The 12,329-nt window shown below is 36.8% G+C and overlaps 1 protein-coding gene across 1 annotated transcript in view; it reads left to right on the top strand.

The window, feature by feature from the left end:
* Positions 1–12,329, top strand: part of Frmd3 (FERM domain containing 3) — a 195,163-nt gene that overhangs the window by 31,154 nt on the left and 151,680 nt on the right. The gene's annotated exons all lie outside the window — the stretch shown is intronic.

The raw sequence follows: 12,329 nt of genomic DNA, 5'->3' as shown, positions 1-12,329 counted from the left end.
TAAAGTTCAAAATCAGTTCATTGTGATATTAACTGCCATTCTGTCCTTCAGGCACTTCATGTTTCCTGCCCATTTTAAGAGGAAATCTGAGCCCAGCAAATACTTGCTGATGTTTTCAAATTCTAGTGTTTCAGAATAAATAATTTGACTGAGGACACACAGATAGTGAGCTGAATAGTTTTTATGTCACCTTGATTCAGGTGGTGTCATCTTGCGCAACATAACTTCAGTTGACGAAATGCCTCTATCATATTATCTGTAGGCGAGTGTGTAGGACATGACCTGGTATCCTTGGACTTTCAGGATTTGTAGAATCCATTGCCTTCAGATTTTTAGAGTCTCCTTTGAAGTGTTACATGCTATTTCTAATGGCCCTGCCTTTATAAGTGAATTAGTCTTTCCTCCTTGCAACATTTAATATCCTGTCTTTGTTATGTATATTTAATGTTTTGATTACTATTATTCACAGGAGCCTATTTTTGGATATTGTCTATTTAACATTCCCTATGCCTCTTATACCTTGAAATGCATTACTTTCCTTAAATTTTAAAAATTTTCTTCTATACTTTTGTTAAAAGTAGTTTCTGTACCTTTGACATTTTTTTCTCCCTTCTTGTAGGCCTACTATTTTTATGTTTGGTCTTTTCATAGTTTTTCAATTTTTCTGGATGTTTTGTGCGTGGATATTTTAGATATCACATTTTCTTTGTCTGAACTACTTATTTCTTATAACTAATCTCAAAACCAGAAATGTATTTTTATGCCTTCTAATCTGCTGTTAAGGATTACCTTCCTTCTGGGTTTTTCATTTGGGGTTTTGTTTCAGTTTACACTTTCTCTAGTGATTCTATTTTGTTGTTGTTGTTAAATTCTACTTTCATGTTATGAATATTTTCCATTATTTCATTTGACTATTTTTTTACAGTCTTCACTGAGCCATTTACGCATATTTTTCCTTAGGTTCTTCGATATATTCATAATTGCTGTTTTGAATTTCCGTGTCTTGCTGTTTCTACATACATTCATTTGTTTTTTGTACACCTGATTGCATGTAATATTTTCCTAACTCTTCTCTGCTAATTAGAAGTGGAAAACACAAAATAAGACAAAAACAACTAAAACAAACAAACAAAAAGATGAGTTTTAGGAGGAGAGGCATGATCGTGATTTTCAGACTACAAACAAATTTAGAGTCTAGTACCAACATTACAACTGTCATAATGCTAAGATCCCTAAGCCTAGGTTGAAAGAGTCTGAAATTAAATTTTTGAAAAGTAAACTTAACTTTCACATCAAGTTCCCATTACAGGATTGATTTTAAATTTTCATATGTCTCTCCTGAACTTTCTTCCCTATTAGGCATGTAGCAACACAGTTTCTTCTGCATGCAAATGTGCATACACATGTGCTGACATACACACACACAGAGGAGGTGGAATATACATGGCCACCAGAATGATTTGTTACATATATTTAAAAACTAGAAGGCTGGACTCCCCAATTATACCTCCTCCTCATTTCAAGAGATTAGTCACGGACAAAGAAAAACATCTTGATTATACTTGTATCTGTTCTGACAACACAGCAACGGAAGCCAAGGTTGTTTTGTTTTTCAGAAACTAAAAATATGCAGAACGCCTGGTAGCACTTTAGTCACTGCTATCAGCTGTTACGAATCCTTTTTTGTTCATTAAGCCTCCTCTGCCTTTTTTACTCTGGCAGATGGGAGGTTCCTGGAAAAAGGAAAATATCATATCCACTCTGCCAGCTTTTTATTCTTGAAGATCATTCTTGTTCATGTTTCAGCTAAGCTCCAGTGGAAAGCCTAGCAGACTTCATGAACAGCAAAAGCACTTTGGGGGGTTCTTTTGCCTGATAATAACTGAGGATAGTCAATGTATCAAATGCAGGACTTAGTTCAGTGGTCAGCTTGTGTATTCCTTGTTTTGAATCAAATAATTTCCTGTGGACCACGTATCTTAAAAGTAAATGTGCAGGGGTTGGGGATTTGGCTCAATGGTAGAGCGCTTGCCTAGGAAGCGCAAGGTCCTGAGTTCGGTCCCCAGCCCCGGAAAAAAAAAAAAAAAGAGAGAGAGAGAAAAAAAAAAAGTAAATGTGCAAAGCTTCTCAGTTTTAGAACTATAGTTGTCTCAACTTAATGTTTATTTTCTATGTTATTTTAAAGTTTGTGATGGCTGTTTGCGGTATGTGTAATATTTATTATTAATTTTTTACTTTTCTTTGAGTCTGTGAAATTTCCATGTTCCTGTAGGTCTGAGCTACTAAATCTCCAGTTCATATGATTGTAAATTTTGATTTTAAATTAAAATTATCTTTGATGAAGGTGTTCACTGAGGGAAAAGTGAAGATTTTCCTCTGGGGATTCAATCTTCAGAAGGCATTCACAGATTTGAATATTCTATTCAAAATGAACAGAATATAGGTAAAAAGGAATCATCTTTTAAAGTTCATGTTTTATACTTTTTATATCTTATAATCACACACAGAGATATAGACATATAAAATAAAGACTTGTAGGAAAGGTAAATGTTGGAAGATAACAAGCTACTCCTAGATTCTTGAATGTTCATTCATATTTTTGAGTGTTTCTATAATGAAACTATCACTGAGTTGGTTATCCATATGATGAATTTCGTTTTAACCATATAGAGCAATAGTTTGTTGTTTGAAGGTAAAGTGTAGAAAATATTCTTTTAACACACTATGGAAAAAAAGAAAGTCAACTGTCATTAAAACTGGAAAAGCAGACTCCCAGTTATCCTATTAGCTACAAGACATCATTTAGTTTCACATACAAGGACAAATAGAAGCAAGAGAATAAGGCAAATGAGAATAACTCTGATCCTAATGTCCATGATTTCCTTCTCTATCACCCCTGACCTGGGAAATTAACAACATTTTGGGGCTCCTAAGTGCCCACATCTATACCAATAGGCTTAGGTCAGTGCTGGTGAAGGGTCATCCCTGACCAAATCTTTGGGAATCTCTATGTTTTCTCACTATTTCATTAGCCTTGGTGTTATTCATTTACTTCTGAATGCAGTTAACTGGGTTCCTTGCAAATTTAAAAGAAAATTTGGAGAGTTGGGCTTGAGGATGAATAAAAATGGTTCTGAAATGTATATCCTTCCTGCACCTACGGTCCTTGTATAAAGTAGACCAGAGCCAGCAGAGATTTTAGTTTGGCATGCTTATTAGAATGGGCACATCTGTTTTTTGGTTTATATTTTTGGTTCAAATGAAAATGTTACTTGATAGATAAGAAATGAAACACCAAATTATGTTTCACTGTACACCCAAGTTATTTTCTTTTCCAGCAATTGTATCACATTTTCCCTATAAATACTATACTATGTAAAAATTCTGAGAATTTTAAGACTAATGATTGGACTAAGCATAAGAAAGCAAATGCATGTATTGTTAACTAGTTGGCTCTTTACGCTTTCTAAAAAGCGCGCGTGTGTACACACACACACACACACACACACACACACACACACACACACCCCTGTCTCCTCTGCCTGCAGTTCACACCTTTCCTCCCCACTTCTCATAAAAGACTTCCCAATCTTTGTTCTCCATCCAAAATTGGAATATGAGAAGGAGACAAGTCAAAGATCACCCAAACCAAAACTCTGTCCACATTTTGAAGGACACCTATGTATGAATTATTCCAATGCAGTTTATGTATATATGCTTTATGCAAACAAGAAGGGAAGCACTAGATTCTCCCTGGTCTTTTAGATGGGTGGAAACTCTGAAAAGGCTACAGGTACTGATGGGTTTTCCAGGGCTCAGAAAAAAAGAGAGAAGGTACCAATCATCTCTTGCAAACTAAGAAACAGGCCTGGTGGTAACCCTCCCTCAGAACTTCAATACAGCTCCCTCAAATTAAATGTTATTCTTCTGAAAGTTGGTTGTTTGGACTTTAAGACACTGCCCAAGGGTGGTGGGCAGTTTGGACCTTCATATGGAGGTCAGTTAATTTTACCTAATATCTGTGAGAACACAGGCCAATGAAGAAAGTAGGAATATTCTGAATGTGACTAAATCTACTGCCTAACTTTCTGAGTTTCATTCTTTGCTATTGTAGCTTTTTTGTTTAATTATTTTGTTTAATTTTGTTGTGAGTTTATTGTTAGTTTTTTGGGTTTTTTTTTTTATTCTTTATACTTGTAGTCACTCAAACTACTCCACAGAATTTCTCACCACACTCTTTATTTATACATGGCCTTTGGGGGACAAAGTCTTTTTCTTCCTGCCACAGTTCTGCAATTGGTATGTTAATATACAACTTCAGGCCTGGCATGGTGGCTCAGGCCTTTAATTCTAGCACTACTGAGGCAGGGATCTCTATGAGCTGAAGGCAAACTTAATCTACAAAGAGTATTCCAGGATGGCTGGTGCTACACAAGAAATCCTTTACTAAAAAAACAAAAAACACTAACAATAACAACAACAACAACAAAAATGTACAACTTCTACAGGACCTGCTCACATAGCAGAGTGCCCATGTCCAGAGGACATGGACCTCATCCCCTGACTTCACTCATAGTTGATGAGCCATGATGGCCAGCTTTCATGTTGTTCTGAAATGTTCTGATCTCTTGAACAGAGATTCACCTCTCTGTTTATTAAACATAACAGAGCAAGTGTAATATGGAAAAGCAATGAGAAACTTTTTACTTAATATTTTTCTAAGAGTCTCACAAGGGAAGAAATAGATTTTCTGATCAAGCAGCCAGCTTAATTTCTAAGTTAATTATATAAGAAATCCAAATTTAAGTAAGACTGATTACATTTTTATGTTTAAAGATTAACAAATTCTGAACATACAGAATGACACAAAATTTCAGCTAATTCTTACAGTTAGTCTTTCCAACAGCAACCAGTAGCCAACAGCCAGCAGCCAGGTAATTAGAACAGTTTCCTAATCCCAAAGTATCATGATGTTTTCTTGACAAAACAGAACACGCTAGTAAATTTGTTTTAACAAATTTACCAGCTGTTTGGCTGGTCCACTGGTCACCTATACCTGTGTGTTATTCCAGAATGATTGGTTACTAATCAACTGTATTTGGCTTCAGGCTTTATTTCATTGTTTGCATTGAGTGAGAAGTTTGAGAACAATAAACAGAAAAGCAAATTTGCAGTAGCTTCAATAATAGATAGGCATCATGACATCTGTTTACATTAATGTTAATAGTTTAACAATGTGAATACAAAGTCTTCATTTCTCTGGACATTAGGTTCTAACCAATGTGTTTCACATTGTGGCAATAGTTATAGGCTGTATGTCCTTATCTATTTCCTAGAGGCAAGAGAAAGTCTTTTCTTGAAACTCAGAAAAGTAAACAGAAACTATACTAAAATCCCTAATAAATGGCTTTCGAATGCATGTTGTATGTGTTTTCTTGAACAAATCAGACAAGAGAAGAGTAGTTATCTTTAGCTCTATGCTGTGCCTTTGGAGATAGGGGTGGGCTCTAGTTCTTTTAGATTATAATGTGGGTTGTGTATGAATAATCATACACATAATTGCACAATATTGGGATGCCATTAGCAAAGATATAGGAGTATTGGGATCCTGGTCAGTCATCCAAAGACTTCCTTATACTGTACTTACACATTTTTGAAAACACAAAGCTCACCTTTACTAGATATTATATTCTGTTTTGTTCATTCCTAACTATGTACAAATTCTGATAGCTACTATGAGATGAATATTACCTCAATTGGTAGATCATTAGTACATTAAAGGTGTAGTCTGTAAAAGCAGTTCATAGCTCATAGTACACTAAGTATTTAATTAACTAAGTGCAGTTTTCTATTACTACGTTTTTAATCTTCATTCTTGATGGTAACTATTTCAAACTCTTAGCTTTGACTTAGAATCATCCTTTTGAGTAGTGTCCCTATTTAGACTTAACCAATATTTGAAAAGTATCAAAATGCCTTAGATTAGAGCTTTAGGAATTGAAAATGAAGGTTTTTATGACTTTTTTTATGAAAAAAACATTGATGATATAAGCCATTTTTTTCCATTTTTGTATATCACAAGGTATTATTGTTTTGACTTTGCCACTGATCAAAGGAATTAAGGTAAATACATTATCAGCAACTGGCTGTTATCAAAAGACTTAAATCCTTTTTCTGTTCACTCCTCCCTCCTTCATAAGGAACAATTCTAGGATGGAAATACTACTCTAAGCAGCCTCTTTGAGTACAAAATGACCCATGACACTGGAAACCGCAAACTATCTTTATTCTTAATTTTAGTAGCAATGGCATATCACTTATGCTCTGCCATTTCTAAGATGTTTCACAATTTCAAACCACAGGGATTTAAGGCCCATGGGTTTTACAAATAATTGCTTACTATATTTCCTTCATTGTTTCTAACCAATTGCTATCCAAGTGTATGATTGGTGTTTACCAAATATTTAAATGAGCCTTAAAATAACCTGTTGGGTGTTGATCTGGAAATTATTATAATTGCTACCAATTAACTGAGGAAAAACTCAGCTTCAAGATTTCATGACTTGCTGTAGGCCTCTCAGCTGATAAGTAGCAGAAACAAGACTTGACTGAAATAGCTTGTTTTGTTTGTTTTTGATACCTTGTTTGGAATGGTTAGGTGATACGTAATTTTTTGAGAAATAAACCAGTTTGTGTTCATAAAAATCAACTTCTTTGAGGAAATAAAACTTATCCCATGAGAGAATAACAAGTTCTGTAGTCAGTCTGTATTTTATAGAAGTTCCTGCTTACTTTATTTCATATCACACCCTTCAAACAGGGATCATGGCATCATAAGTAAATATCTTCCTACTACATTATACTGTAGTTGTTTTGTAATTATTCATATGCTTCTGCCTCCTTAGTCCTAAGATTACATGCATTTACCACCACTCTTGAGTATAGTTTTTATTTACTGAACATCTACTTGTTACCCATCTTTAAATTTTATTATTATAATTATTATTTGATCTCTGAATGAGAGACTTTATATATAATGCAATCTAGCCTAGAGCTACATAGTTCTGGTGTTTCACTACGTAGTCCATGCTGAGCTAGAATTTACAATCCTCTTTTGTAGAAGAATTTTAATCCAGCAATATGGCTACACTGGCAAGGGATCACATACAATGATATAATAAAGCTAGAATGCACACAAGCACATACCTTTTATCCAAGACAATACATCTAATTGTGGGGTAGACAAAGTAATGAGTCAGAGAAAGATTTGACAGAATGAGTCAGAAATCGGATATGTACAATTCTCACAAGTGCAGACAGAAAGAGCAGTGATGGAGAGAAAATCTATTCAGTTCTGCCCAGTTCAATTCAGAGAATTAAGTTCAGTGCAGTTGAGTACAATTCAGAGCAGAGCAGTTGGGTTCAGAGGCAGTCTTTCCAAGCAGACCAATTCAATCAGAAGTCAAGAGAAGACAGTTTGAATCGTCAGCTTAGAAAGGAGCTTGTGCCAGAGCAGCTGATTTAAATCAGACAGCCAAAGTTCACAAAGAGCTAGAAAGAGTTAGATTATTCAGCAGTAAGTCTTAGAGGCTGAAACATTCTAGACCTACATTAGCAGATGGAGGGTACAAAAGCTAGAAGCTTCCACACCCAGATCCTAGGAATAGTGAGATGGAAATCCTCTGGGCTCAGGCCAAGACATGTAGTCTCACAGCTTGGGCACAGCTCTCATCATCATCATCACATCATGAGAAAATAAAAGCAACATTTACATTTACACTGCTATCTATGCATCTGCCTCTTTAACCACAGGTAAACCCACCATGGCTAACAAAATCTTTAAAATTGCCAAAAAATACAGAATCACTTACCAAACAGACTAGGTAATAGAAATTCAGAGAAACTAAATGACGTTTTCCTTTTCCCAAAATGATTATCAAAAACAAAATCCAACTGGATTATTCTTGCCATGTTAGAATGGACTACAAAGGGGAGCTAATTCATGGGCAGCATTTCTAAGATAAGCAAGATGCCCAATTATATATCATTGGCCACTGAGCTGTTATTTACTACTCTTGGACTGCAGAAAGGGATTCTGTTTAGCACTCTGGTGCAGCAGAATTAGACCTTTCATTAACAAAAGCTTCCTGTTTCTCTTCTCAAACACGTAGTCATTTTATACAAAGACTAATGAAATGGAATTTCACCACCACACAGGTAAACATCACCCCACTTAAATTTGTCTTTTAAGATACCCCAAATTGGTGGCACTGGTCGTTGAAACCAGTGAGGCCTCCCTACCTCCTGGTATGTGTGGCAAGTACCACTAAGATGAAAAAATATGTGATGTAAAGATGTGTGTTGCGGTAAATATTAAAAAATGCAGAACCTTTTAGCCCAGTTTAATGCCAGCATCCATAGGGCCACATGGCACACAGGAGTATCTTTATCTCAGTGTCTCCATGCTACCCCCAAGTACACTCAGAGCCAGGTGATCTACAAACCATTCCAGCATGCCACACTGGTCCCTAGAGTTAGTTCTGGCACCCGTGGGGCCATATGGAACTAACCATAATTATCTCTGATTAGTAACTCTCCCCTCCCATTGGCCCTCTACTAGTCACAAACCTTCTGGTTCCAGCTACCCAGTAAAATCAAGACTCAACAAATTGCAACCCAACAATCAGATATATATGTTAAATTCTCAATCGACAACACATCCATACAATAAATTCACAACCAATTGATAAGCATATAAATAGTCCATCTAGATAAGATAATTTACCTATAGAAATTCATCCCTCAAATATATATACACACACATATATACTAAGGGCCATTCTAGACCAACTGAATCTGGGTTGTCCTTCTCCATCTCCATCTTGATTCTCTCCTTTTCCTTCCCCTTCTCTCCTGCCTTCAAAAGCTTTGTCCTTACCTTATTTTTTACTGTCCAATCATGGCCTTAACCTAATTTGTGCCAGCCCTCACCTGCACATAGAAATCAACGTACAGAAGTAATAGAAAAACAGAGTGGATCAGGCATAGTGGAGAGAAGCAGAACTGGAAACTGAGGATCAGGCTGATGTGAATGACTTGCACTGCTACTGGAGGCCATGGTGATATCTGTGTCCATGCTGCCACAGAGGGCCACATCTGTCTTCAAGGTCCTACTGAAACCAGGGACCATGTTCACAAGCTGAGCTGTCACCAAAAACCATGTAGAAGCCTATGATCCATGCTCCCACTAACTGTAAAAAACAAGGAAGTTACTTTTGCAGTGATGATTGCAGACATATAGTTGAGAAAAAGGAACACGGAAAGCTTCGGTGACATCTACCTACTCCCCTGAAAAAATAGCTGCCTAAACAGGAAGCTGTCAAAGAGAACTCTTTTTAAAAAAAAATGTAATAAAGATGCTTGAGTTAGCTCTCCAAAATTGATGATTTCTGGCAGGGGTGCAGGAAGGGAAGGACTCAGTTCTACTTAAGGGGCAAGCCACTGAGAGTTTGACTATGTTCCTGTGAGTATACAGATAACACAAATTGAACTTTTTTTCCTTTTCTTGAATTTAAACTTAATTTTTAAATTTGTTTTAGTGGGGGGAGGTTATTAGCATTTAGGCAATTGTACTTGACTGCTCTCAAGGACATAGCAACTGCTTACATCATGATCTGCCACAACCACCAGGTTCCCTAGGGGTTTGCAGGTAAAAGAGCTGCCCCATACCCCAGTTCTCCCTGCTCCTAATGTTCTTTCCCCATTTCTGTCCTCCTCAACACCCACATCCTTCTCTGCTCTCATGCCTCTCCCCGACTCTGACTGCCTGTCTACATGTCCACTGGTCTTCCTCTACCCTTTCCCAGATACTCACTCCTATTCCCCCAATAAACCCCCTTTATATCAGATCTGTTATATGGCATAATTACTCAATGGTATATTTTGGCATAGGTCCACTAGGGCCCACATTATATTTAATAACAAAGGTCACAAGGAAGTCAGGATATGGACATGGAAGGACTAGAAAATAAGTATGAAAAGGGTGTGCAATGTGAAATTCTGAAAGAATCAATAAAAATATTATGTTAAAAAACATGTCCCAAATTATGCCAAATACCATCCCATACTCAATGGACCACAGTGTTGTCTTTGCAAATTACAGATCTGCATATATCACAGACAACTGTCACACCAATCAGAAAGAGAATGTGTAGTAAGCACTTAGTTGATTCACATTTTGAGGCTTCTGAATAAAAAAAGTCCCCACATGAAACCAAATAAGGTGCCACTTTGGATCAGAGTAAACATTTTCTGGAATCGGTTCTATAATGATTTTCCCCATCTGTTGTGAAGCAATCACAATAGAAAACACACTAAAAATAAATATTTAATCTTACTGAGGATTACAAAAAGCAATTTGTATTACAATATAGACCATGAAACCCACACAATATCATTGTTTAAAGATTTTTTTAAACAATATTTTATGTGTATTTGTATTATTTTGGTAAAATATAAACCTCTTAAGGTTCATTCCTATTGGCCTGATCTGCTTTTAAAGAAATTACTTCATTTAAACTGTGTATGTATATTTATGAGCTGGTATTATATGATATAATACATATGTATATTATATGTGTATTAGGCAGTAAATAACAGTATAGGTAATTGTGAAAGTTTTCAGACATTTTTTACTGTTTTTACCCTCACCTCACGTTTTTCTGTATTTATCTATCTCCCCTTCCCACATCAGACCACTTGTACCCTACTAGTCTCCCTTTTAATTTAGTCATATATCTTCCCTCCTAGCAATGGTTCATTTTTATTTTCCTGGCTTTTGTGATTACTCCAGAATAGATATGTATTCACATGTGAAGATTTTTGAGCTCTAAACCTCAGGTGAAAAGAACATGAAATACTTGTACTTCCAGGTCTGTTTTTTATTGTTCAATATATCACTCAACAATTTCTTGATTTCAGTAAGATTGTTTTTTCCTCCATTTAGGTTGGTGTTAGCTGTTGGTTTCACATATATTATATAGGCTTAAATTTTTCAAAATCTACTTTTAAAAGGGGTTCTTAAATGCTTTAACCTCCCTTCTAGCCCACCACCCACCAAAGGTAGTGGGAAACAAAAGGTACCAGGTCAAGGAGAAAGTTTCTATTTAGAAGCAGTTCGTTAGAACAAATCTAATCTGCATTGTCGGGATATCAGCAGTTGAGTTCACAGGAATCAGCAGCAGCAGCTTGATCCACTCGCAAACACCATCAGGGTATCAGCAGTCCAGTTCAGTAGTGTCAAGATAGCAAATACGACTCAGCAGTGGTGGCATGACCCGGTGGCATGACCCAGCAGCAACAGCCAATTTCAGCCAAATCAGCAGGAGCAACCAGGACTAGCAAGATCCCCATGAGAGAGTCTCTGCTGTGCCTCTCTCAAGGAATTGAAGATCAACAAAGACAAGAGACCAACAAAACATTGTAAAACGAGCTATGCAAGCCCCCTCGCCCCATCATTTAGTCCTATTTATAATCTATCCAACATCACATGCTTTACCTCAGCAAAACACCATGTCTGTGTTAGCAAAATTCCATGTGAGTCTGTCTTAGCAAAACTCCATCGGAGTCGTGTCAGCTGACATATCCAGAAACTTCCATTTCACTTTGCCAATCGGCCCACATCTGCAGAAGTGGGAAGAAGCTGCTAGAATACCATCGGGAGTTTTTTGTTGTGTTTCTTTCTATGAAGTCTTGACATCACATGTGTCCCACTGCCAAAAGAGACCAATGAGACTGAAGAGGACAGCGGGCTGCTTTGAAGTGAAGTTACAGATACAAATGAGCTAACATGTCGGTGCTGGGAGCCAACTCTGGGTCCTTTACATGAGCAACAATCTTTATTTCTGAGCCATCCCTCCAGTCCCTTGTCAGTCACATCGATGAAGCATACCCTTCTCTCTTGATTCATCATTCTTTTCAAACCAAATACATTTGTTTTTTTCCAACATCACTAGTGGGAGCCAGGATATTCCAATGCCTTTCACTGTGCACCTATCCCATTTAAACCATGAGAAGTCTCAAAATATTCCAGAAAGACAACGTGGTTGGGCAGAAAGCCATATTCCAAATCCAAGTACTGTGACTGAGATTCTACCTCGATCCATGCAAGTTGAGTGATCTTAAACAAGTCAATGACTTCCTTTGTCACTCAGTTGTCTCAAAAACCTGAATGAGTAAATAACTGAGATCACTTAGAGCAAAGAGTCAAAGGCACCGTAAATATACAAATGTGGGTTCCCATGTGGTATTGAAGCGTGAAACGTTTTCTC

Source organism: Rattus rattus, chromosome 1 (assembly GCF_011064425.1).
Source record: "Rattus rattus isolate New Zealand chromosome 1, Rrattus_CSIRO_v1, whole genome shotgun sequence".
Taxonomy (NCBI): Eukaryota; Metazoa; Chordata; class Mammalia; order Rodentia; family Muridae; genus Rattus; species Rattus rattus.
The sequence above is the reverse complement of the archived record's forward strand: the minus strand, read 5'-3'. Positions and strand labels throughout refer to the sequence as shown.